Source organism: Salminus brasiliensis, chromosome 5, assembly GCF_030463535.1.
Source record: "Salminus brasiliensis chromosome 5, fSalBra1.hap2, whole genome shotgun sequence".
In the NCBI taxonomy this organism is placed as follows: Eukaryota; Metazoa; Chordata; class Actinopteri; order Characiformes; family Bryconidae; genus Salminus; species Salminus brasiliensis.
In genome coordinates this window covers 26,159,389-26,186,130 of record NC_132882.1, presented here as the reverse complement: position 1 = coordinate 26,186,130, position 26,742 = coordinate 26,159,389, and the positions used below count along the sequence as shown (strand labels likewise).

Here is a 26,742-nt window from a genome sequence, read left to right as displayed (position 1 = left end):
CTAGCTAGATAACTAAGTTTGGCTTTTGATATTTTCTCTAAACCCGACATTTTACAATGTCAATTGCAGGAGTCTCAGTTGTCTGAATTACAACATGTCTTAATTTACATTGAATTACCTCGAGTCATTGCATCTAATTCATGTTCCGCTTCTACAGTGAACCTCAAAAACTGTTGTCCCCTTTATTCACAAACAACTCCAGCATAACCAAAACAGAGCCAATTATTAAAAGCCCAAAACTGTTAAACAACAGCTGACTCATTATATTATATTTACACCGCCAAAATGTACGTACACACATCACAGGAGCAAAACGACCTTCCAAGCTAAACACAACGACTTCTTTGGGTGAATATGGAAGTAAGGATAGAAAGGGTAAAAGTTATCACTAGGCCGATTAGAGAGGGAGTACCTTGAGAGATGTACCTTGAGAAGACACCAGAGAGAACAACAGGTGGAGGGCCAGAGGACAGTAACAGTATTCGGTTAGACTTTACAGGCTGGAATTAACTAAAATAAATAAATAAATAAATAAATAAATAAATAAATAAAAGCTACGCTATGCGACAATGTAAACCAGACAACAGAAACGCAGCTTACCATTTATTTCTTTACTAGCCCTCCCTTAAACGTTTTATTCTGAGTAAAAATAACAGGGTTGTAAATGGGCATGTACAATCTGCATCTGAGTTTTTCACCCCAACCAAAGCTACATACTTACAATTTATACGACATAAAATATACTATATACTTTTCTTAGCAGTTTTAATGGAAGCTTTTAAATTCCTTACTGAATTTTTTTGTTTTTTCCGGCATTTAGATTGGGTTGTACAAGATCCCCTGCCGTACCACCCCCACAAACACACTGTTCAGCCAGGATTTTTTTTTTCTTTTTCTTTTTTTTGAGTGTAGCACACCAATTTGGTGAAGACACCAGTCGACTGGCGAAGCCACAGGTCAGGCTTCATAGATTGATTAGAGGCAATCAGTAGACCTGCTAACTAAATCTTAGACTGAGGTCTTGAGTCAAAATGAAGATGAGAAACATGTATTGGAGTGTGTGCAAATGGTCTGGCGGTGTTTCGGTCATGACGATCACTGACAACCAATAAAAGAGGAGTGTCTGATTATTGATGGATAAAAGAAACAACAGACAATGACATGCCAAATCATGCGGATCGTCTGAGGCACACAAAATGGATGCCTGCTGGAGAGACCTTAGTCATTTCCATTTCATTTGGAAGTGACTAATCATAACAATAATCCTTAAGCCACACTTCTGCTTCAGACTTCCATGGTGATCCGACTGGAACATGCGCTAAAACTTGGGCTGAAGGAGGCGGCTGTTGGAGCTAAGAAGTCACTTGAGTCTGATTTCAGTGGGTGTATTGATTTCAGCGAGGCTGAAAGAACAGTGCGTTTTTCCTCGCCATTAGTACATCGCTAGCATGCTAACCGAGAGAATAAGGAGAGCGTTCCGCTGGCCTACGCTGTGATTACAGCAGCCCACTGAACTTTGTGTCAATCAAGAACTCCACACTCGCTCACCTTCCAGGGGAACTGCAAGCCTGCATGTGAGGGGAAGCAATTAGTGATTAATATGCTGATTAGGATTTAAACGCTGGCTGCTACAGAATGGCAGAGCCGTTGCCATGGCGCTGGAGGTGGGCGTAACATGTCATCATCTCCCTGATAGCTTTGACATCTGTGTTTCAGCAGCCACTTCAGGTGGGTCTTACAGCGAGCTGCCACGCTCGAAATCTTTGGGGTGGTGTTCGGTGTCACCTTAAGCAGCGATTACACTGATTGCAGAGTTTTACAGAGGCTCTCAGTGATTTGAAATGGACGGATAACAGAGGCCCACCTAGACCCATGGAGCACGTTTGATTTGTAGTGGTGCTGAATATAATAACTAGAACTAATATTAATAACTATATTTGCTTGGTTTCATGTTGCTGTATGTACTTGGGGGGGGGGTTAACTGTACTCACTGTAAGGTTGTGTAACTGTGGTGACATTTCCGGAAATCAGTGGGCCATGTCCTTTTCACACTATATGACCCGTCACTATGCTACACCATCATGTGTGAGTCAAAGTAATCCAACCAAAGCTAACGTTTTCAAATCGAATCAAATCCCTTTTATTGTCACATTACATTTACATATGTGCGAATGTGCGCAAAACTCTCTGCTTAGTCCCTCATTGCCCCTCACTTACAGGTTATTACATTGCATACACATAGTATACATATTTTCATTATATTCATAATATTTTCATCCACTACCATCACTACATATACGCGTTTGTAAATTTCTAATAAAATGTAAATTTTGTTTTTTTATGTTGATTGTATTAGTCTATTCAGAAAGGTCTTATTATTGCATTTTCATATTTAAATGTCAATATAATTATACAAGGAGAATTATTATTATTATTATTATTATTATTATTAATGTAATTAAATTACATTTTATTTATATGGCCCTTTTTACAGCAAATGTTGTCACAAAGCAGCTTTACAGAGATCCCGGTCCGAGTCTTTTTTGAACAAGCTAGTGGCAACAGTGGCAAGGGAAAACTTGGTTCAAGAGGAAGAAACCTTGAGAGGAACCAAGACTCAAAAGGGGAACCCATCCTCTTCAGGTTGACACTGGATAATAATAAAAATCCAAACTGGAATAATGACAACAATAAAACTGAAGTGAATTATTATTATTATTATTATTATTATTATTATTAAGAATATTATTTTTTAATACATAAAAGTAAAGAAGAAAATTATACAATATTTTATGGAATACCCTATAGTAAACATGTTATATGTATTGTCTTATTACAAAACATGTTAATAACTATACAGTGGTAGTTGGTAATAAAAAAAATAAATAAATATTATTATTGTCATTAGTAATACTACATTTATTTAAGTAGTATGTCCCATGAGTTGTCTAGACTGAGCATATATTCTCTCTTTTTCAGCTCATGCTTCTAATGAGATGTTCTTATTTTAATATAAGGATGTGCTGCTCATCCAATTAATAGTGCTTGAAAGACAGCTGGTGAGTTTAGATTACTGATCATCTGGCTCTACAGTAATCATTAGCTTAATCATGTATCATTAGCTTGAAAAGTTGAGGTTGACTGCACTTTCACAGACTTTCCCAAGAGGAGGTGTGAGTTAATATGTCTTTGTACTAGTGCTGGGTGATATGACCTCAAGTCAATATCACAATTATTTAGATATTTTACCTCGATAATGATAAATGAACAATTATTTTAATGAATGGTGGGCTGAAGTTGCTCAGTTGGCCCTGTGTTTCAGTTCTCAGAGTCACTGAATGGGCAAGACTATGTCAATTAGAGGTTCTGAATGACAGTTTTGATTACGTTTCGATTAATTGCCCAGCCCTAGCCCCAATACTGTGTACATTTTGCTTGTCCAGGGCATTGGGGCAGCGGTGGGGTGCAGAAATTTGCCATGAACACAGAAGGTAGAGACGCAGTTTTTTCAACCATGCTCCTCCTCTTAACTACTCCTCTTATTTATAACAACCTAACATGACACAGGTCCTCATCAGCCTTTACAATTTGTCTCTTTTGAGTACGGTGTGGGCCACCAGTGCTCACCTCTGCTGCATTACTGGAGTTCTTCTGAGGCTGTGTCAGCTCGCCACTGCTCAGATGTCACTTTCAAAGTAGGAGACTAAAGCTTAGCCCATCTGCCATTAGGGTCACACCTCAATGTGTGTGTGTGTGTGTTTACATGAGGGGTAGGTCTGTTTTTTCAACCTGTCTCATGCAATGCCGGCCTAAGCCTTGCCCCAAACTGGCCACATGGCGAACCCTGCAATGGGCAGCGCAAACCTGTGGTATTATTAGAGGCATCGTTAGGATGGGGCTAAAGGCAAACACACGCAAATACACACACACACACACACACACACATAGTACTGCTGCGTCGGCTAGAAAACACTCGTCACAGTTGCTAAGGCCGCTTGGCTTTGAGGTGTCATCTGTCATTTGGACCGAGGCTTATTCAGGACTTTAATGTCTAGTCCATTGTCTACCCTTTGCCCTCTAGCAGTTTCTATACAACCTCTTGCTCTTGCTTGGTTGTAAGGCATTATGCTCTTTAACAGGGTAGACTAAGACGAAGCATGAAAAGCACCAAGCTGAAACAAATATGCCTAAACTAGCTACAGTGCATTACCACAGACGAATAAGCACATAGTGTATGGAGCTATGTTCCACTATATTCACTGCATTTACATCAGTGGCCGACCCTGTTATCAACTGCTCTTCTTCACAAGCACACCAACTGTAACTGGGATTTATTCAGGGTATTGTGAATCTCAACATTCTGACAGATTTGGCTAAAATCGGTCAACTCCATCTCAGATTTGCTGTATGTTGCTGTTTATAGCACTGTGTTTCAAACTGCCTCAGTCTGTTACTTCATGCATGTGAAGTTTCCACGTGAGATAAGATCCGAATTAGACTCAGAATCACTGTTATGAACAAGCTCTTATAACAAGCTCCCATAGGTGGGTAATTACTATACTGGATACAGTCGTGTGAAAAAATTAGGACCTATCCTATGAAACATGTTGTCTTTTGTAACATATTTCAACTCATGGAAATTTGCTCTTCGTTTGAACAATATGAAGGGATGGAGGTCATATAAATAAACAAATAAAAAAAACTGATGACATTTCTTTTCAAATCATTTGCAAAATGGAATTGATGGCAATGCATTATTCTCGCTGCCTACAATTGGAATCAGGAGAATTATGGAGGAGCCAGTCTTATTTATACATCAATTCATTTGTTTTTACCATGGTGAGATCCAAAGAGCGCTCTGAGCAATCAGAAATCAGCTGTTCCACTGTCCGCAAAATGATTTACCAGCGAAAAACATTTAACACAACTGCTGACAGGGCAAGGTCAGGCTATCCTAGCAAGTTGAGCCCAAGAGCATCCTCTCTTGGGCTAAAAAAGCCTCCAACAATCCTAAAATGTCATCACAGGACCTACAGATAGATCCTGCTAAAACCTCAACCAGTACAGCATCTACCAATCAGATTGAGACTGCAGAAAATTGATTTTAACGGGAGGTGTGCAAGGAGGAAACCCCTGCTTTAAGAATAGGGAATAACATTTTCCAGAGAAGGCCTAGACAAAGAGCAGCTCTGTGCTTTAAACAGATGGACATTGGAGCTTAACCTTGACCTCTGCATATCGTTAAAATGAAGATCAAATGCCTATATGTTTAAATATAAATATAAATGTTCATTTTTTTTAACTCTACATATGCACTCATAAAAAGCTTCTTTAACAAAGGAAATAAAAGTTAGATTACTGACAACTCAAAGTGCCATTTCAATGATTCAGTTCTTTTTTCGTGATTCAAGAATTCTTTGCTATGATGGAAGACCTTTGGTAAATGCTTAAAATGACATACTAGAAAATAAAATACTATTGTTACAAAGAACCACTTTTGCTTTAGAGTCTACAGTACAGCACTTTTTACAATACTGACAAGCAGAAAATGCTCCAACTGAACTTCTCCCTGCAGAGATCTGTGAAAAACAGAAAGCTAAAGAGTAAAAGATGTGTAATAAAGGTAAAGGGAGGGCACACTGAACACTGATGGTATATTTAGCTGCGTCATTTTAGATATATGTATGTTTCAGCTTTTTCTTAAAGGCCAATGTAACGACATTATACAAATGTGTGGACGATCTGTGAAATTTGAACATTACTGTACAGCACAGTGATTTATGTTTAATTAATTATGGCTTCAAAACTGCATTATTATTAAAGTTGCTATGTAAATATACAGGGTGGCACTGTATAGCAGTAAACAGCTATAATACAGTGGTATAATGGTGCAAGTGACTGTAAATATTTACTGTTATTTACTGTTAACATGATAGCCAGTAGCCAGTAATTCCCTGTATATTTTACTGTAAAATAAGCAGAACATAAAACCAAATGTTGAGTAATATTAGAAGTCAAAGCTCCTCCAATGTTGTTACGGTTGTTTGTGTTTACTGCTTTCCTGTAAACATTAGCATCGTATGAGAGATCTCATCATCCTCATCGCCTCCTGCAGCTTGTTGGGAAACAGACACAGGTACTTAATCAGGGCACAACTGGTTCTGCTTTCAGGATATTTACTGTATTGTACCGTACCACACTGCCCAGCGGAAAAGCGCTATAAACCACTCAGGACAGATAAGATAAGAGCATCACTCTTCGCTGTTTAGTTGGCGGTTTGGGTACTGATACACAGGGTACACAGATCATATTTCTTTCAAGGAGCATTTCCAAAGGGAGTGTGACTTTAAATCCCACTCTGTTTCACTGACTGCAAATGGGAGGCCGCAAACAATTACTCTCTCAGCAGTTGGCATTATGCTGTAGGTTGCCTTTGCAGTGGAGGAGACAATCGTGACAGTGATGTAGGATGTGATTATCACATCCAGAGATGGCTTTCTAGAACTGCACCACCACAGACTGGGAGACGGAGTGGAGTTTGAGATGAAAAATATATTTAATTTGTCAATTAGAAGAAAATGTAGCATGCCTTCATTCAGCTCGGCTCTCTCGTGCATGCCGTTCACATGAGAGAAGTCTCACACGCTACATGATGCTGAATACTAAATTAGTATTTAGAAAGGCTTATTTTTACAGTAAAGTGTGTTATTCAGTAACTACAGGGACGTATGTACAAACTGGGGGGACTGGTCTTTAGTAATAGAAGTTAGTAATAACACTTTTGGCCCGGCGGCAGACTTTTGTAAAAGGGCATATTGGAAGTCAAAGCTCCTCCAATGTTGTTACGGTTGTTTGTGTTTACTGTTTTCCTGTAAACATTAGCATCGTATGAGAGATCTCGCAGACTTTAGGCTGTTTAAGGGGTTAATGATCACTATTCGGAATCAGGGTGAACATGACTAGACAGTGAGGGTCTCATCTTTTTGCCATTGTCAGAAGAGGTAAACATCCTCACAATCAGCCTATTGTACTGTAGTATGGGTCAGGCATAAACGTTCTGCTGCAGTGTTATAAGCCACTGAGTATTTAAGTAGTTTTGTAACTTTTAACTTTTTTACCAGTTGTAATGATGATACTGAATCATCATGTCAACACTTTTACTTAAGTATGAATTTAAGCTATTCTACCAAGATACAGAACATCCTCTGTCTAACACCTGTTAGATCAATATCATCATCAGCATAAAATCATCTACAAACTGTAGAGTTTATATCATAGGATAATGAGAGACAAAGTCACTGGAGAGCAAAGCTCAGAGTACAGGTTGCACAGCCAAATGGGAAATAAACCGATGGGAGGAAATTTATACATAGTCATTGTCATAAATTTACATTAATGTACTTGTATTCGAACTGAATGGTAACAGCATGAGTGGAACAGGTCATTAGTGGGACTGATGCAGGGGGAGTTTTTCCTTTTTGGAAGCGGGATGATAAGCAGGATGATAAGCAGGATGAGTAAAGTGTTGGGGGGATCTCAGCAGGATCATTTACTGTTGTTATAGATGGGGCACATCCGTAAATAATGTTAGTTGTGTAGTATGGTACCTAAATAAAATATAAGATGTCTATAATTTTTGTTCAATGCAAAAATTGTATTGCCTGAAGCATGTGGTACTAACACCATGACACTGTAACGAGGCCTACAGGTGCAACATGCAGCAGATTTTTGGTTCAAGAATAAAAACAGTTACTATTTTGTAATTTTCATTTTATTTTTTGTTGCAATTTTAGCATATGATTAACGTGAGGCAGGTAAATATGCTGTATTTGAATGCTGCTGCTAAACCTATACCACTAACTGTATAGCACTACAAATGCTTTTGCCACTTAATTACATTTAATTTAATTACAATTACATATAGTCTTGATTTATGTTTATTAAATATGCAACTAATTTGCTAAATTAAAATGGCAGCTTGGCTCATTAAAGAGTGAATAATATCTTAATAAATTTGGTTTCCTGTATTTTGGGTTAACAAAAGCTCTAAAGCTCTATTCGAGCATAATTCATTTTACATGGGGAGGTGGGGTAATGTAATTACGCCAGGTCAGTAATTTTTATGGTTATATTGATTATTAACCCAGTGCAAATTGACATGTGTATACATATTACTTTTAGGAATGTTATAGGAACATAACATACAGATATTCGGTCATAGGAGTTTTTCGCAGTATGGAGGCACTTGAGGAGGCATTGAGTTTCGTTGTATATGGCACAGATATATTGGGTTGTTTAAGTCTGTGGAAAATCTCAGATCAAATTTAGAAGATGAGTCTAAGCACTCAGCGTGACGCTTCTGGCAGGTTTGGGCAAGTCATTGTGTGGCGCAGCCTACAGCCTACATATGTGTTATGAACGTGTAGCTGCTAATTTTCAACAAATTTCATTAAAAGTGTGGTATAAGATTATCGTCAGGTTAATTTGGTGGTGACAGCAGTGTGTAAATCGAGTAGCCACTCCCATCTCAGTCATTTATGCAAGATTCTGTGTGAATCGGTCATACATTTTACAGTTTTATTCCGTCTTATTAGGGCTTAATACTAAGCAATAGGTCAAGAAATAGGTTATATTTAATGGATTAGTTCATAACTCATAAACTCATGATTGGTGCAAAACAGTTTGCCATGTAGCAAAAACAAAGTGCAGGAAAGTAATCCACTGATATTCACTCACACATGCTGAACAGTCGGCTGATTTATTTCTGTTTCAGCAAATCTGTGTTGTGATTTTATGGCGTAAATACTGGGCAATGATGCCAGCTAAGTCCAGACGTGCTCCATTGGAATGCTGTTGCTCTGGACGTTTCGTCTAAAGTGCTTGTCCGATCGTGCATGTGTTTAGCTTACTCATCAGCCAGCATGTTCATTCAGCCTGCAGTGAGGGAGCTTTGGATAAAAAACAAATAAATAATGGCTAAGGTCTTTGTTGCAAATATAAATCAGGGAACAAAATGCACTCTGGGCTAAATCGGCTGTGAAATAAAGTGATCTGAATAAAAAAATCATGATCGGCGCACCCCTAGTAGTACAGCATTTCCACAAATTTGGCCCCAAAAGTGCATGCGGGGCAGTGACAGCTGTTAGCCGTTATTATGGCTGTTATTAAGCCGTACTCCACTGATTTTAGGGACATGCAAATTAAAAGGGGACGCGCACTGTTCGAGCCTTAGAGATGGGCGAAGGGGCCTGGAAAGGGTCCCATTTTCGCTCCGTTTCCACCTCCTCATAGAGGCCTGGGGTTCAGCAATTTACGAGAGTGCTCTTCTTTAAGCTTGGCTTGTGTGCTCCCTCTCTCATCAAGCTCCCACACCGCACTGGCACACATTTTAATTTCACTTCAAAGAGGTCACACTAGTTTGGGTTGTTCTGTCTGTCTCTTTTAATAGCCCATGCGGGGTTACTTTTCACTTCGCTCCTTTTATCAAGACCACCAAAGCAGCACAGTCTCCGAAGATCAGGATTTCCCTTTTTATGCCCTGAACATCAACAAGACAGGATTACATTAAAAGTGTGTTGCTGGGTGGTTCTGAACAATGGGCATGGCAACAGAGACATCGCTTCAGGGCAAAAAGTGTAGATTACTGAGCTAATAAAACAATGCCCAATCACGCCATTGTTGCAGCAGTGCTGACAGTGAACTGCTATGCTAAGTCATAAAGCTACGACTATCCCTTCCTTTTCTGGAATTCTACTAACCCAAAAAAATGTTAAGCATAGAAACCATTTGGAAGCAATATCTCATTTTTGTGACAGATATCGGTAGATCACACATTCACACACATACACACTCAGACAGTACCACTGCAGAGTAAAAGAGAGTGAGTCATTATATTAAAATGCCAGTCATATGAAGAAAAAAATATCCTAGCAGCCAATGAGTCACAACTACTGAATATTATAACAGAGCGCCAGCTTTGTCCAACACAATGGTCAGTGCTAAAACATGCCTTTTATCAGCACTCCCATTTCTAATCATAGAGTCATCATAAAATTATATCCTAGACATTCTGTACTTTCCAAGCAGGACTGGTTTTTATTATTGCTCACATAGCTTCCTAAATGGCTCTTGGATGTACAGTTCTGGGAAAACCCTTTAGAATGTTTAGATCACTTGGAGGTTCTTTAAGCCTTAGAAATGCTCAGCACACCACCTCTCACATGTACAGACATCTATAGACTGGTTCTATCAATAGAACTAAAAGTGGTCTTTATAAGGCACTGTTTCAAATAACCATTTCTTTACAGACTAAGTAAAAACAGGACACGGACGTTTTTTTTTTTTTTATCCACATAGTTAAACAGGTTGAAAAAGAACGTTCTGTAGATCACCTTCTCAAAGTCGTTTGTGTATTCGTACAGTAATCGGATCAAGATATGCTTTAAAGGCTGTGTTTTTGTGCCATAAATGTACTTTTTGCTTGTAAGTGTTTTCTGATTACACACAATTCACTCCTATATTATTTTAATCTCGCTCTTTGAGCCTCTACCATTGTTTTGAAGCATGCAAACAACTCACAGGGAGAGCTAGCCAGGCTAAAGTACAGCCTCCTCAACATGCCTCCCAGGGTAACAGTGAGAAAAGGTCATAAATCCCCAACAGAAATTCAGAAAAGTCACAGATTCATCAAAGATGTACTATAGCTGGCATGTAAATTACATATATTCTTTTAAGTGACTTACAAATAGCCCCTCCATCTGTAACAAACAGCTCCACCTAAGAAGCATGTTAACACAGCATTTGCCCTCACTGTGCTTACTGCTGGACTGTTCATAAACAGTTAGTGCTGAAAACCAAGTTCACACCTTCATTTGTATATTGCATATCACTGCTCTCCAATAAAAACTCCATGGTTTGAACCCTGTAGCTGCTCTGTACACTGTGTGAATAATTCTGGATGGACGGACCAATATAAATGCTTTAAATTACTTATAGGAGTATACTCTTATTTTACATTGATCATTTATGTCAATATTTTATATTTAAAGTTAAGAGCATTTTTGCCTTCTCTTGTATATCACCATTTCGGAGATACATGGTTTTCTTTGGACTGCAAAAATATATTTTCGGTTGCTAGTAAAAAAAATCTTTCCTGTTCAAAGTTATTTAGCAAAAGCCAAAAGTGTGTCCCATATTCATCACTAAATTCATATAAAAATATATAGATTGTAAAATAAAAGCTACAATCTCTTCAGCTACCTAACCGCACACTGTGCTAAGAGGACACAACACTACACAGTTACACAATGTGCAGCTACCTAACCACACACTGTGCTTAGAGGACACAACACTACACAGTTACACAATGTGCAGCTACCTAACCGCACACTGTGCTAAGAGGACACAACACTACACAGTTGCACACTGTGCTAAGAGGACACAACACTACACAGTTGCACACTGTGCTAAGAGGACACAACACTACACAGTTGCACACTGTGCAGCTACCTAACCGCACACTGTGCTAAGAGGACACAACACTACACAGTTACACACTGTGCTAAGAGGACACAACACTACACAGTTGCACACTGTGCAGCTACCTAACCGCACACTGTGCTAAGAGGACACAACACTACACAGTTACACACTGTGCTAAGAGGACACAACACTACACAGTTGCACACTGTGCAGCTACCTAACCGCACACTGTGCTAAGAGGACACAACACTACACAGTTGCACACTGTGCAGCTACCTAACCGCACACTGTGCTAAGAGTACACAACACTACACAGTTACACAATGTGCTAAGAGGACACAACACTATCCAGTGTGCGGTTAGGTAGCTGCACACTGTGCTGCTACCCAACCGCACACTGCACACTGTGCTAACCGCACACACCTAGCCTCACACCGCACACTGTGCTAAGAGGACAGTGTACAGCTACCTAACCGCACACTGTGCTAAAAGGACACAACACTATCCAGTGTTTACTCTACCTTTCTCTCTTCTCTCTTCTCCCTGTCTTTATTTCCCCCTACCTCTTTCTGGGTGCGTAAAGACAGAAAGACTGGGTTCACTGCCCACTAAGTTTTGTAAGTGCGATTTCATGAAATTAATGATTTAATGATTAATGATGAAGGATTTAATACAATTCTGAAGAAGGCGCAATAGTAATTTTACAGAAGTGGGCCATATATGTAGCGGAGACACTAGTATCCAGTAAGATTTTGATAATTGCAAGAAATTATAAAGTCACATACATATAACTCAAAATACGACTTCATAAATGCAATCTTTGGCATCTTTAAATCTGCTAGGAGTCTCTGACGCAGTGTTAAAATGGAAGTTTGTGAATGAAGCAGCCGTGTTTGTTAGGCTGAAGAGACTCGCAGGGCTGGCATATCCTCAGGACATTATCTTCATGTAATGTGATAGAGAAAAATACAATTCACTTATGAGGCTATTTGTTATGGTCTTCATTAAATGATAGCCCTGTGAATCACAGTAATGGCCTGGACACTATCCTCAGGCTTCGGGTTTGGAAACTCTCCATCGTACACTGCTTTGTCCTTTTTATTTTTACAGCGTTATTCAATCCTGGCTTTTAACACATCTTAAAGTGCTCATCATCTTTTTTTTTATTAGAGTGCTTTAAGGAAAGTTCACTCTCCAGTTTGTAAAGTTTTAACTTTTTAGATTTTACTTCCATAAAAGAACTACAACTATTTCCCTAAGGATTCTTTTAATTGCTGTTTTTTTTAAGTAAATAAATATTTTACTTTTAAATTTTTTGCTTAATGAGATGTGTGTGTGTGTGTGTGTGTGTGAAGAACCTTTAAAAAGATCCACATACTGTAAAGATTTTATAATAACCCATTCTGAGCTCCAGTTTTCAAAAGCATAAAAACCACCAACACTCGTCCCATTCCAGCGACTGAACTTCACTAAAGCGAGAGGGTTGAGAGGCTGACAAAGGCGGTCCGGCACGCGACTCAACAAAACACCTCACCATCAATCCTTTTTTTCCAGGCTTTGGTCTGAGATGGCACAATCTTAATGACTCTAATAGACCTTGCATTGATTTGCTCCACTCGTGGCCTCGCTAGAGTGTGGGTGGGGGGGGTGCATTGTGCTCCTGCGACCCACTTAGATTCATCTTGTTTGAGCTGTCCCCTCAGCGCTGTGGCACAGGGACAGCACGCCTCTTTAATTACACTCATTGCTTGGGTAAAGCGCGTTTCTCACCGTCATACAGCACACCCTCGCTGCCTCTGCCCCCTCTGCCTGCCTCCTCCAGCATACCTGCTTTGTTTGCAGTTTGTCTGAAAACATGTAAAAAGGCCTTGCCTACTAATTACACTGTATAGTGCAATGTTAAAAGATTGCAAAAGAACTGAGCAGCACAGAGACAGCGCAGAAACACACAGACCGTTCTGTCTGTTTAGGCAGTGAAATTAACCTCTTAGATTCCCAGGCTAATAACAACCTACAGCTCATTAGCCATTATTCAGTATACCTACAGGGAAGCAATCGAACAATTCGAAGGTAAAAGGAGGACAACAAGGGAAGCCTCAATCTGCTGCCATGTCCTTAATGATGTCTTTGTATCTCTTCAACACAAATCGTCTGAGAGATACACACACACACACACACTCAGAAATGTTCAGTGTCAGAATGTGGGGTCATACACATATGTATATATATCAATGCTGTCCAATGAAAAGAACACTTATCTCCAAAAGGGCAAAAATGATCTTACCTTTGAATGGAAGTCAATGTAAAATAAGTTTATTCCAAGATATTTTGAGCATTTCTATTGCTCCATTCATCCAGAATTGTTCACACAGTGTACAGAACAGCTCCAGGGTTCAAACCATTGAGAAAACTAAATGGAGATACATGGATTTATTGGACAGCAGCTATATACAGTGCTGCTGTGCTAAATGCTAATTATTTAAAAGCATTTATCTGGACAGTAAGTGTGTTTCAGGATGTAAAACCATCAAAAAAATAAAAAATAAAGGTAAAACAGTAGTTGAAAGGACCTATATTATGAAAGTATGAAAGCAGTGGGTTAAAAATACAGTAGCTGTGTCTGAAACTGTGCCCTATTCACTATTCCCTACATGTGTAAATCCAGATCACTGTATAGAGCACACATTATAAAGATCAGAATTCCACAAGATAGTAAATGATTTCGGACATGTTGTTGTGTGTGTGAGCTCGCCAGTGCTTTGGAACGATTTGTTACTTCTGACATTGTAGGTTGGCCCGGTTTTCCTCTGGGTTTCCCAGCCAAGTCAGGATGTAAATAGGAACACACACACACATGCACACAAACAAACATCTGTATGGTACTACTTTCTGTTCTGTAGCAATGTCTGGCAACCTCAACCTGTAATTTTCAGATTTGGAAAGCAGCACGATAAAGCGCTATTGGATTGCAACTCTGCTACAAGTGCGATGCCCGTGATTCCCTTTGAGTGTTAGCCAGCAAAGGGTGCAACGGATGCCAAAATCAATCCCTGTGTGTGTAATTCATAATGCTCTCCAATAATAGCACAGCTTCCAATACAATGAAAGTGATGACCCAATTTATCGGGTTCGAATTTGTGCGTAGTGTGTTGAGGTGCTGCCAAAGTTCTGGCTCTTACATAACCTCTGAAGCAGTGCTTCGAATCTTAGCTGTTTCCCAGAAAGTAAACTTTTTAAATTGTCCTTTTTAAAGCTCTGTAAGCTGACTGTTGGTCCGTAGACACAAATGCTTTTAAAGGAAACCCTGGATGAAGAAATGGACGTCCGAGAACGTACCATTAAAATGTGCTGTACAGAGCAAACAGTCCTTTCTTTATCATTAAAATAGACTGAATCTCTAATAGTAGGCTGCCTTTCTCATTCTCTCTCTCTCTCTCTCTCTCTCTCTCATGCACTTTGAGAAACCGTGAGTGAGGTACAGGAAGCTAAATATCTTATTTATCCCAAACACACCATCCTTGTTTGATGTTTTTTTTTTGTTTGATTGTTCTTTTAACATATATATTTTTATTAATAATCAAATGATTTCCATTCAGTTTACCATATTTTAATAAATCAACACTATAATAAATGATTTACACTACTGTATTGTTTCCTTTAAGGATAGATATTCACCCTAAAAATCTGTGAGTCCGCTGCTCTCTTAGCACATTTGCAACATATGCGTTACGGGGTTGATAAGGAGCATGCGGAGGCGGGGCTTATTGAGGCTTTTTGGATTCTTATGTCAACAAAACAACCAATAGAAACATTAGCATTCGTAAGGCTATGTAATCTGGTATGCAATCATGGGAAATTCCTTACTATTTCATCATCAGGTGAGGTGATTATGGTTTACGGATACAGCAGAACTGAATGTTCAGCCATTTGGGGACGTACTAGCCAGGTTTCATAGCAACAAAAGAGTAATTTAATGACATTGGTCAAACATATCCATTGTTTTAAGAAAATGTGTCAAAAGAATGAAAAAAAAGTTATGCAGAATTTACTCAAACTTTAAAGAATAGAAATTGTTGGTTTTAAACTGATAAATTTACAGATGCAATAAATGAGGCAACTGCGCAGTATCATGGCTCATAAAGGCCAAGTTGCTAATCTAATGCAATGCATACAGACCTGACCTGAGTGTGCATTGTATACCAAACCATACCAGTGCTGACAATCCTGCTGGATGTGGCATCTAGCAATTTAGATGGAATACAGTATATAGATAAAACAGGCCCGCATAGAAAATACGAGCAAGACATTATCAAATGCCCACACAGTCTATCCACAGTCTGTCACACGTCTGGAGCTGAGCAACACAGCCGATGTATCAGTGTGTGGGCACACACAATAACTACAGGAGATCATGTTTCTCACTTGAAGCAGAAAGACTTGATACTCCAAACTGTAATAGTTCTCGTACTTTCACCCTGTACAAGCGACCGACACGCTCACAATTGAAAAGGCTTTCAGCTTCGTGGTGCACCGTTACCTTTATCTTTGCTCAGCTCCACACAACAGGCTGCATGCTAGACGCATTCAATCACACATTTAAAGGTTCAAGGACAGTTTATAAGCACCATTGAGAATACCTTTGGCAGAGATAAATATGCCCGGCTTGCTGGTGACACCTGAAGCTGTCCACTTTTCCTCTCCAAGATGATGATTCTGCTGCTCTGTTTAGATAACAGTCAACTGAAGTCTTTGTGGTAATTTAGGAGAAACTGTAAGCTCACAGCACGCAAGGCTTACGCTTCAGAGGAACAATCAAGGCATGTCCATATGAGCATGATGATTGCAGACCACAAAATTGCTATCTTCTAACATCTCAATCAAAAATCACTGCAACAGGCAAGACAGTCTGAGGTGCTCTCAGGTTTCTAAAGGGTTCTTGACCTGGATGTCCAGTACTGTGCAAAAGTCACCCTTCATTTCTTTAATGTTCAGTCTAAACACACACTTAACTAATGTAAGTACCGTATTTCTGGTGTGACTGTATTTAGGATAATCCACCTGCATAAGAAAGAGGAAAGTCAAAGGGAAATAATTAGGAAAACTTCCAAAACTAGAGTTCAGAAAAGTACCAAACAATACAAAGTCAACTGGCATGCAAGACCTGGTACAGGCCTCTGGTAAAGAACCATTGTAGTATTTGGAGGTTCCTTAAATAATTTTTGCACACCTTATTTATAAACACTCTTCCTTAAAGAACCATGCACTTAAATGTTCTCTGGGTACCTTTAAGTGGTTCTTCTATGGTGTCGCACCAACAAACCTTTTTAGCATTATATATAGGCAACCATATTTAGGCCACAACAATGATCTTGGTTACTACAATTCTATGTTCTTGTACAAGTTCTGGAGGGAAACATCAAGTTCTACCATACCTATACATTTAAAATTCTCAACTGGGATGTTATTCATGTGAGCTTTACCGTCAAAAAAGAGCTTTGGCAGCAACGTACTGGAACAACCTGATCAATAGAGCAAGATAAAGGAGGGCCTGAGACTAGTATTCCTCGCTCCCCTGGGGCTCCATTCAAAGTCCAGATTAGTGGATGGCCATTCGCTAATGTTGCCTCTTAGCTTCTGTGTGCGTTGATCAAAACAGGCCAGTAACTAAAGTTAAAGTGGGGTACGAATCCCTAGACACCACAGGTCACCTCAGGTTAAGGAGAGAGAGACATGAAGGTCAGCCATCATTTGTCATTTTCAGTGCATGCACAGACAAATGTCATGCACCCTTTGGCTGGGTGTAGGAACACGGTTCTCCTTGAAGGACTGAAAAAGGGGCCTTTTCAAGAGATCATTATTTTAGCCTGCCCTTGGAGCCAGTGGTCAATACAATGACAGCAGAAGCATGACAAGTGTTTTTTACTGCGGCGAAATCACTTTGTTTACGGCACTGATAATCTGCAACTGCAACCAACTAATCTGTACATCACTGAGAACTGGACAAAAACAGGGCTATAGAGTCAATATGGTGGGAGCAGAAAGTACCTTCACAGTAGTGCTGTAGAGCCTTATTTGTTACAATTGTAATTGCTGATATCCATTCAGTTACTTATTGGCATGTAGTTTATTCAGTTATACTGTATTAACCCCTTAACGCAGCAAGGGGTAATGAATGGTAATAGATGTATGTCTGCGAGCCATAGGCTTTTTAAGGGTTTCAATAAAAGAGTTTGGTGTAATCTGTAAACCAGTGATGTAATTGATCACAAAACTCACAGATAAGATTGGATCATGGTCTTTGGGTCACAGATCGGATCATTTTTCGGATCAGCAAATAAGAACAAATAGAAGACAAATGAGAGACAGTAATTTCAGCTTTCAGTTTAAAAGTATTTTGTGTTTTTGTCCAGGTAATAGTGGAGTCTGTGTTTCTGAGGTTGACTTACTTAAAGATCCATTTAGATCCATTTAGATCTAGATGTTTAAATACAGATTCAGACAAGCAGTGTGCTCTGTGTGTGCTAAACACAATGCAGTCCAAAAGTCTGCATATCCCTGTTCAATTTACAGTGTAAATAATTTCTCTCTTCAGGGAACAAACTTCGGCACTCAATACTGTTGAATTACGTTATTTTAATGTATTGCAAAAAAACAAAAACATTAGATGCCTGTGCAAATGTAAATATGGTAAATATGTTTTCCCCATATAATAAATTCAGATAATACATAGGAATTGTGATGATATTAATAATAAAGTGTCATTTGCATTAGACTGTAGTATCAGGAACACATCTGGGCTATGTACTGCCCTCTTAAATCTGGGCATGTGTAAGGTCTGTAGAACAGACAGAAAACGTACACTCAAAAGGCAAGACGTGTAACTTACATGGGAAATTAAAAAATTCAAGCAAATATGAAGAAGGATTCCACACAGGGGGAAAAATGGTCTCCAATTGCCTCGGGAGAAGATTACTGGGGCAGTGACATAAGGGCAGTTGTCACAAATAAATTATGAGTGACAAAACAAATAATGATTTCAAGGTGACCCCCCCTCCACCCTTCCGCACACTGTCACAGCCACACACATGTACACACTGTCGAAAATCAGCTCCAAATTACACGCAAGTCTTGTCCGTCTTAAATTGCTAAATTGACAAACCGGCCACTTTGCAGTAATTTAGCCGTTTAAAAACATGAGTTAAAACACAGTTAAATATTATTAAAGGACTTCTGAACAAAACTTGGTCTTCCATCTGATCTGTCGGTACTCGTCACATAATACCATTCACATTTTCACACAGTGACATTGTCGTGCTGAAAATGTTTGGAGAAGCAGCTCCAGCCTTGCTACTGCAATCTAGTAGCTGACAGCTAAAGGGATCCCTTCTGTCAATAAATCAGCTATTGATCGCTATGATTTACGATGTTATTTCTATTAATTACATGAATATGAAGTCTTTGGTTTTCTAGCAAGATTGTATACATGAACACATGAGAGTAAAAAACATGCAGATGATATATATATATATATATATATATATATATATATATATATATATTAAAAATCCAGGATGAAATATTATTCATAGCCTGTCCTATGTAATCTCACATAATCTCTCTCTCTCTCTCTCTCTGCCTCAGGAAGAAGAGAGACATGAGTTATAAAAGATATCATCTGCACTTTATAGCCTTTACAATATTCCCTGCAGATGATTTAATTCTAATAGAGAAGACTGTGAATCACTCTCTCTGCGTGTTAGTCTGAGGTTATTAGTGGGCCACAGTGAAGAAGCTCAGCACACATCGACATACATGCTCAGATGTTGCTTAGTCACTGGAAAGTCATACTAAGTAACATACAACACAGGTCCTGCGGCTATGTCACTCTCTGCGAATCGCCACTGATGTGAACGGCAGCTGTGGTTAAATGTTAGATGTTACAAATAATAGTAATGTAAACAATAATGGACAGACACAATATTTAGAAACAATAACAACAACAATAACAGCACGGCTAATAATAATAATAGACATAATAATAATAAAATAATTAAAAATAAAAATAAAATGTTCAGCCGATGCTGTTCTTTTATTTATTACTTGCATTTTATTTACTTTATTTAAATGTATGTGTTATTTCCACACGTGTACTGTAATGATGGCCAAAGGTAAATAAACTGCAAGTTCAGCCCTTTTTTTGGTGTGTTGTTAAAATATCATTTCTTATCATGTTTGAATCCTTCTGTCATTTGTTACTCGACCAGTCTGTCTCTCTATCCTCGCTGCTCCCGGGAAGGTCTTTAAATGTCCATTATGTGGCGACGCTGTGGTCTAAAAGCAGCTCTTTCCACACTACTGTGGACGCCAGCCTTGCAATGTCTTGGATTTCAGGACCTTGGACAGGAGCGCACCCCCACAACACCTCCACCTCCTCTCCTCCTCCTCCCCCCCCTGTCTCTCTCTCTCTCTCTCTCTCTCTCTCTTTTCTCTCTCCGATCTTCTTCTAGTCGTCCTCTCCTCTGTTGTCTCTACCCGCTCGTCTCGTCCCTCTCTCCTCTCTCTCCTTCACACACCTGTTGGGATTTGTTGGATTTGCGCAAAAACTCGTCCAAACTCCTTCTAGCGCCATAAAAACGACACCACCCTCGCGCCACAGAAGAAATACGAGCGCAGGTGGCTCACACAAACACAGCAAGACCTGCTGAAGTTTAGAACCCCAGACCCCCGCCCTCCCACCCCCTCACCCCTCAACCTCCGCACGCGCTCCGTGCACCCCCTGTAGCTACTTCTGCAAACATCTCGGTCACCTGTGGAGAGCAGCCCGGGGGGTGAACATGACGAGCCAGAGGAGACGGACGTCTAAAGGCACCCTCTCTACAGCACTGCGCTGTCCGCTGAGTCTCGTTACGGATCTGGGGTGGGTGTTTTTTTTTTTTTTTTTAACGTTTTTTAACGTTTTGCCAAAAAGCTGTTTTGGAAACGACACAGGAACAGTTTGAGCTTCGAGTCTCGTCCCCACCAGCTGATGAAGCTCATGTACAGAAACGTGCTCAATAGATCTCAACTTCGCGTTCAGATCTCCCAGTCCACCTTAAACGGCGCAGCTGCTCCGCTCAGGCGCTGAGCTTTAAGGTGGACTGGGAGATCATTAATGAGAGGAGTAACTACAGCACGGTTTAAAGCAGCGCTGGAAAACACACTGGAGAAGGTTCCAGATCTGAGAGAGAGACGGAGAGAGAGAGAGGGGGGTGACCGAGATTGGGGTACTTACGTGTGAAACTTCTTGTTACATCCAAAGAGAGCCTTATTTGCCAGAGACCTCAGACATTTCCACCGAGCGGCAGAAAAAAGCCAAAGTAGCTTAAGAGCAAGTGAGCTCTTCTTGGGAAATTCATTCCGTCCAAGTCAACGAGGTGCCGAGTTGGTGCGAAGTTTCAAGCTTCAGTTTCAAGCGCATCCAAGCCAAGAAAGTAAATAAAAGAAAACAAATAAACAAACAAACAAGACAAGGCGAACCTTTAAAAATCCCCTACTAGCACGGCAGACCTCTGGAGAGGCTACCTTGGCTTCAGTTGTCCCATTGGTCCTCTGTTTGTAAATCCCAAATTATAAAGACTCCGGCACATTAACAAGTTATGACTGCGGTCTAAAAACCGAGGAGGAGCACAGCCTGTCTTCGCCGAAAATACCCAAAGCGCTCGTCTTTAGGCTACAGCTGCTAATTTAGTCCAAAGGAGCAAAAAAAAAAACAGAGTCGGTCTGTTACGGGCGCCTATGAGCAGATTGAACGTTTGCCAGTCCTCCTGCCAACCGTCTCCCAAAATGCGAGCAAAACCATTCGCGTTATTTTTCACACCCGTATTCAGGCACGGCCCGCCCCCTCCGCGCTGCGATTGCACAACACGCTTGTAAATATGAACTACTAGCCAATCAAACTGCAGCAAAGGGGATTCTCATAGCCAATCGCAGCGCACGTGGCGGGCGCTGTGCAATACGGGTGGAGAATAAAATAACGCTGCCGTGGTAACGTCATTTTCGACTCTTGCTAGCTTAGCTGTTTTTATCCTGTAAAAGTTCCTTCAGAAATTAACACGTCTGTAGTTTTGTAGAGTTTAGATAGTGCTAGAAAAAATGCCCATAAAATAATAAAGCTGGGGAAATTGCACTTACTGTGATCTAGGGCGCGTTTTTATTCGATCTCGGGCGTTTTGGGATCCCGTTAACTTAATCTAGCTAAGGTCAAATGAGCATGTGCTGTGTTTGCAGTCTGCAGTTAGCCTTAAGGCTAATTTCTGATTCTCCTCATGTTTTATAGCTTACTAGACAGGGCTGAGGCGTTGAATATGCAGATATTTTATTAAAATAAATCGGTTTGAGGCAACTTTAGTCATTTATTAGAGATCTTAGCTAGCTGCGGTTATCAGATCGTTGCTGGTCGTTGGTAGCTATAGCTAGATAAGCGTGTAAGGGGAAACTGAGGGACAGGGTTGGTTAAGGTCTCATTTCTAAATAAACTTAAATTAATACAGCTTAAATGTGACCAGTTCCTTTATAAATACGTATACAATATAGCTATATGGTGTCTCAGAAAGTTGTCTCGAAACGGACTTTTTCGCGACTCCAGCAGAAAATAGTCTACCACTGATTTCCAGCCTGGCTGTAAACTGTGTGAAACATGAACCTGCAACCCCCTCTGTCGACCGAGTAGCGCCTGGCGTGCAGGAGCTCCCCCCGAAGCTGCCTCTTAGAGAGTGTAGCTGTGTTGTGCTCCGGTTTAGCGCCGAGCCTCGGCTGTATGAGATGTGCTGAGACTTGCAAAGCTATTAAAATGAGACATGCTTCAGGACTGCGTTGAGGACCAAGGAATCAGGGCGTCGGTGTCCAAACCTGAAGATCTACTACCCTGCAGAATTTAGGTCCGACCCAGATCCCACACACCAGGCCCACCTAATTAAGCTCTTCAGGAGACAGGAGAGGAACGTCATGTTTTTTTTTTCTAGTTGTGTTAGACCAGGGAAGGAACCACGTTATGTAGGGCAGAAGATCTTTAGGAGGAAAGCTGGCTTTATTTAAATTAACCAGAAATGACAACAGGGGCTTCACAGCCCTGTTACCACAGTGTCACTGCCTTGCATGCTGTGGTGTTGACCCCTGCACCAACACACCCAGTTCACCTCAGCCAGGGCTTCATAATAAATATCAGAGGTGATATAGTGCCAACTGATCTTCTCTCTAATTGCATATTTACCACAGATGAACAACCGGTGAATGTTCAACCTGTGCACAATGTAGTATTTTACACTGAAAAATAAAAATGCATTTCATAAATCGTTTCATTCGTTTACAGAACAAAGTTACCCAACATGCAAACCACGGAAACTAAGCGCCCCATTAGTTACTCAAACTACTCAAGCTATCTAATCAGTAATGAGATCCAGCTAAATGAACACAGCCAGGCTTCTGGGGCAGTGGTGGCTCAGCGGTTAGAGCGCCCCACAGGGTTGTGGGTTTGATTCCCGGGCTCGGCAAGCTGCCACTGTTGGGCCCTTGAGCAAGGCCCTTTACCCTCTCTGCTCCCCGGGCGCTGGAGTTGGCTGCCCACCGCTCTGGGTGTGTGTGTGTACTCACTGCCCCTAACACGTGTGCGTGAGTGTGTGTTCACTACCAGATGGGTTAAATGCGGAGGACACATTTCGCTGTACACTGTACAGTGACAAATACGTGCACCTTTTCAATGTGAAACTCTCTCACGCTGACCATTATGATCCCCACAAACACACAGAGCAGAACGAGGTCATGATCACAATAAAATCCAAAAGACAAGATGTTAAAATCCATCAGTCTGGACACCATACAAACATTTAAACATGGTGGTGGTAGTGAGACAGTGTGGGGAATGTTTCGCCGCCTCAGGATCTGCAGGATACATCCTGCAATTATTGAAGGAACCGGTGAGTTCTGTTCTGAATTCAGAAAATTCTGAAGCATATGGATATGCAGCCAGACAATCATCCAAAACAGAAAAGCAAATATTCCCCTGAATGGTGCACAGACTGCAGTTTTCTTGGCCCTTTTTTTCTTTCTTGTGTGTGTGTGTGTGTGTGTGTGTGTGTGTGTGTGTGTGTTTGTTGTTTTTTTAGCTATTGTAGATTAAACACAGATCATTTGAAGCTTGAAAGACTTATTTCATCAAGATTAAAAATCCTCAACTCCAGCTGAAAAGATCCCTCAATGGAAAAATACAATGTGCAATACCCCCCCCCCCCACCACACACACACACACACACACATTTACAGCATTTAGCTGACACTCTTATCCAGAGCGACTTACAAGGTTACTTGTATCACAGCAGTGGGCCAACGTAGTGTTAAGAGTCTTGCCAAAGGACTCTTATTGATGTAGCACAGCATAGTCACCCAGACCGGGATTCGAACCTCAGTCTCCCATATGGTGTGGTCACTCACCGGCAGGTAGCAGTGTTATCTGTTGCGCCACACCAACCACACATGCAACTAAGAGTCATTTGCAATTACCTGTAAATAATCTGTAAATAATATTGTTATTGCTTTTTACTTCTATTATTTATATTGTGTATATGTTGGTAGTTTAGCTACATTTTTGCATCTGAGTGTCTTGCTATCCCTTTTCTGCTGTGACACTGAGCATTTCCCCACTGTGAGAGTAATAAAGGATTATCTTATCTTATCTTAAAGCTTCCCTCATAATGTGTCATTTTTAATGAGGCCAGGCTGGGGACAGATGTACTCAAGTCGCTAATGCTGCTAATGTTTACATGGCCGCAGTAAAGGAATTAAACCTGCTGTGTTTTTCTTTTATTGATCTCGCCACTGAGCTCAGTGCAGCCACAGGCAGCACACAGCAGTAGACGTGCAGGGTCGCACAAATGTTTTGAACTTCTGCGTGACGTGTGTTGGGCAAGACAAACTAGCCTTTCGTCCATGTTGGAGGGACTTCCAGACATGCCCTCCTGTTGGCTGTGCTGAAGCCAGTGAAGATATTTGAGGACTGCTGAAGACTGGCGAGCGCACTGTTATCCGGTGCAGGCGGATGACACAGTAGCTGCGTTCCAAAGCCGAGGCTGCATCAGGGTTAGGGAAACTGTCCTATGAATAACACAAATGGAGCAGTCTAACCAGGCTGCGTGGTGATATCACCGGAAAGGTCCCGCCTCTTGCATAAGCGCACAACTTATGTCCTGTTTCATTTCTTCATGGAAATCATTAAAACATAAGCAACGGAGGCATCGGTTTTCACAATTTTCCTTTTTTGGTGTGTGCGGATAACTCAGGGTCGGGAAGGATGCATCGGTTGCGTTCTCCAAAATTGCCCCCCTAACATAATCTGTATATTGTATAAAGGGTCAAGTATACAAACAGCCTTCTATGACGTAGCGGCCGAGAAATGCAGCCTACCTCGGCTGCAGCCTAGGCCTGGGAATACAGCTAGTGACTGTAGTAGGTCTACAGGGAGCCACAGAGTGTGTGTTTGTCTGTGTTTGTGCTGCTGGCGCCCTCGAGTGGTGCACAAGTGTAAATGTGACACAGTACAGCATCGAATATATGACGCCGAAACTAAATAAATGCCTTGGCCTGACCTAGTGAAAGTCCTAACTTGAAGCCAGGAGGGATGCTGTGGCAGGACCCAGAACAAGCAGGTCTTACTTAAAAACCTACCAGTATGTCTGAAATAAGGCAGTTACCACTGCTACTTTATATAATAACAGAATATTACATAATAACAGTTTTCATCAACAATTCTGGATTCCTGGGATTAACAACCAGAATATTCGATTCATCCTCATAAGTAGTTAATCAAGGGCTGTGGACTGCTGATAACCCCTTCATCTCAGATGCTGGACATGTAATAGAGTTCCTCTGCCTTTCCCAGTCAGAGAACCACCTCAGGACCTCTGGAACATGTTGCACAAGTATATATATATATATATATATATATATATATATATATATATTGTTGATATGTGATATATAAAGTAATGTATACAATGCATTATATATATATATATATATATATATATATATATATATATATATCACATATCAACAACATTTAATGTATATAATACATTATCACATATCAACAACAATTTGGTTAGCACTAACTAGCTACCACCAGGGCAAGAGTGGTCAGTGACATGTTATTTATATACATTATATATTTTACATATACAGCTCTGGATAAAAAATCAATTTGCAGACTATAAATGTCACACAACAGCAATGTGAAAGACGGTGGAGAGTGGAGAGCCTGCCAAGACATGAAAGCTGTGATTTTTTAGTCATGGTTATTTCACCATAGTGATTTCTAAATGCTCTCAAAGTTCAAATATTAGTGCTGTGTTGTTTACATTTGAATAATAACTTTTTTGCATTATAATGAAAATAATAATTTCTTTGCATTATTTGAGCAGTTGTCATTTCTTGTAAATAGATGTATATTATACTGTATATCTTTATATTCAGTATAAGTATACGTTTTTTCTCTTCTTGTATAGTTGTAAGTTTTTGTCATCACTGATGATATGTAAAAACATCAGTAGCGTCATATTCTTAAAAACTACTATTTAAATATTTTCCCATATTTAGTACAATGATGTTTATTCAAAATGTGCTGCTTTAATTAACCAGACTAATCAGATTGTTTATAATGACATGCAGTTAATTAGTGTTGGGACTGACAATATTACAAAAGCATATTGTGTATCATGATAACAAAATTTATCATGATATGATAAAACATCATCATAGTGCCAACCCCTATTTGTGGCTGGAATCAGTCTCTGGCTGCAGTCTCAAATGTCTTTAGTGTTTAGGACAAACAAGGTCCTACAAGGTACAAGGATTGTCTTTTACACTTAAATTGGTCAGTGAGGGCTCTAGGATTAGTCAGCAATACTGCAGGAGTTTAAACTGTCTCTCTGTGTTTGCATGGGCATCACTGTAGATTTCATAAAGCATATTTTGGGCCTTTTTAACAAATGAAATTATACAAATCATTAACTAGGTTAATGTTAATGCTAATTAAAACAAACTAGGTTACCAAAATACTGTATGCTCAGAACTGAATGCAGGCTGCATGAAAACACGAACCCCTGCAGTTCTTCAAACAGTCCTAATTATGTTGCTCTGAATGTTTTTATTCATTGTTCTTTTTGCCTTGGAGCTGAATGTACAAACCGTGAGATGCAAAGCCATTCGAATTTCAGGATTGAGCTTCATGAC

General features: G+C 40.1%; 1 protein-coding gene across 1 annotated transcript in view; it reads right to left on the bottom strand.

The window, feature by feature from the left end:
• scn5lab (sodium channel, voltage gated, type V-like, alpha b) overlaps positions 1–21,277 on the bottom strand; it is a 150,357-nt gene extending 129,080 nt beyond the window's left edge. Inside the window, exon 1 of the mRNA XM_072679988.1 lies at positions 20,753–21,277. The gene's annotated coding sequence lies outside the window, so the exon portion shown is untranslated. The remainder of the gene's footprint in view (positions 1–20,752) is intronic.
• Positions 21,278–26,742: the final 5,465 nt, after the last annotated feature.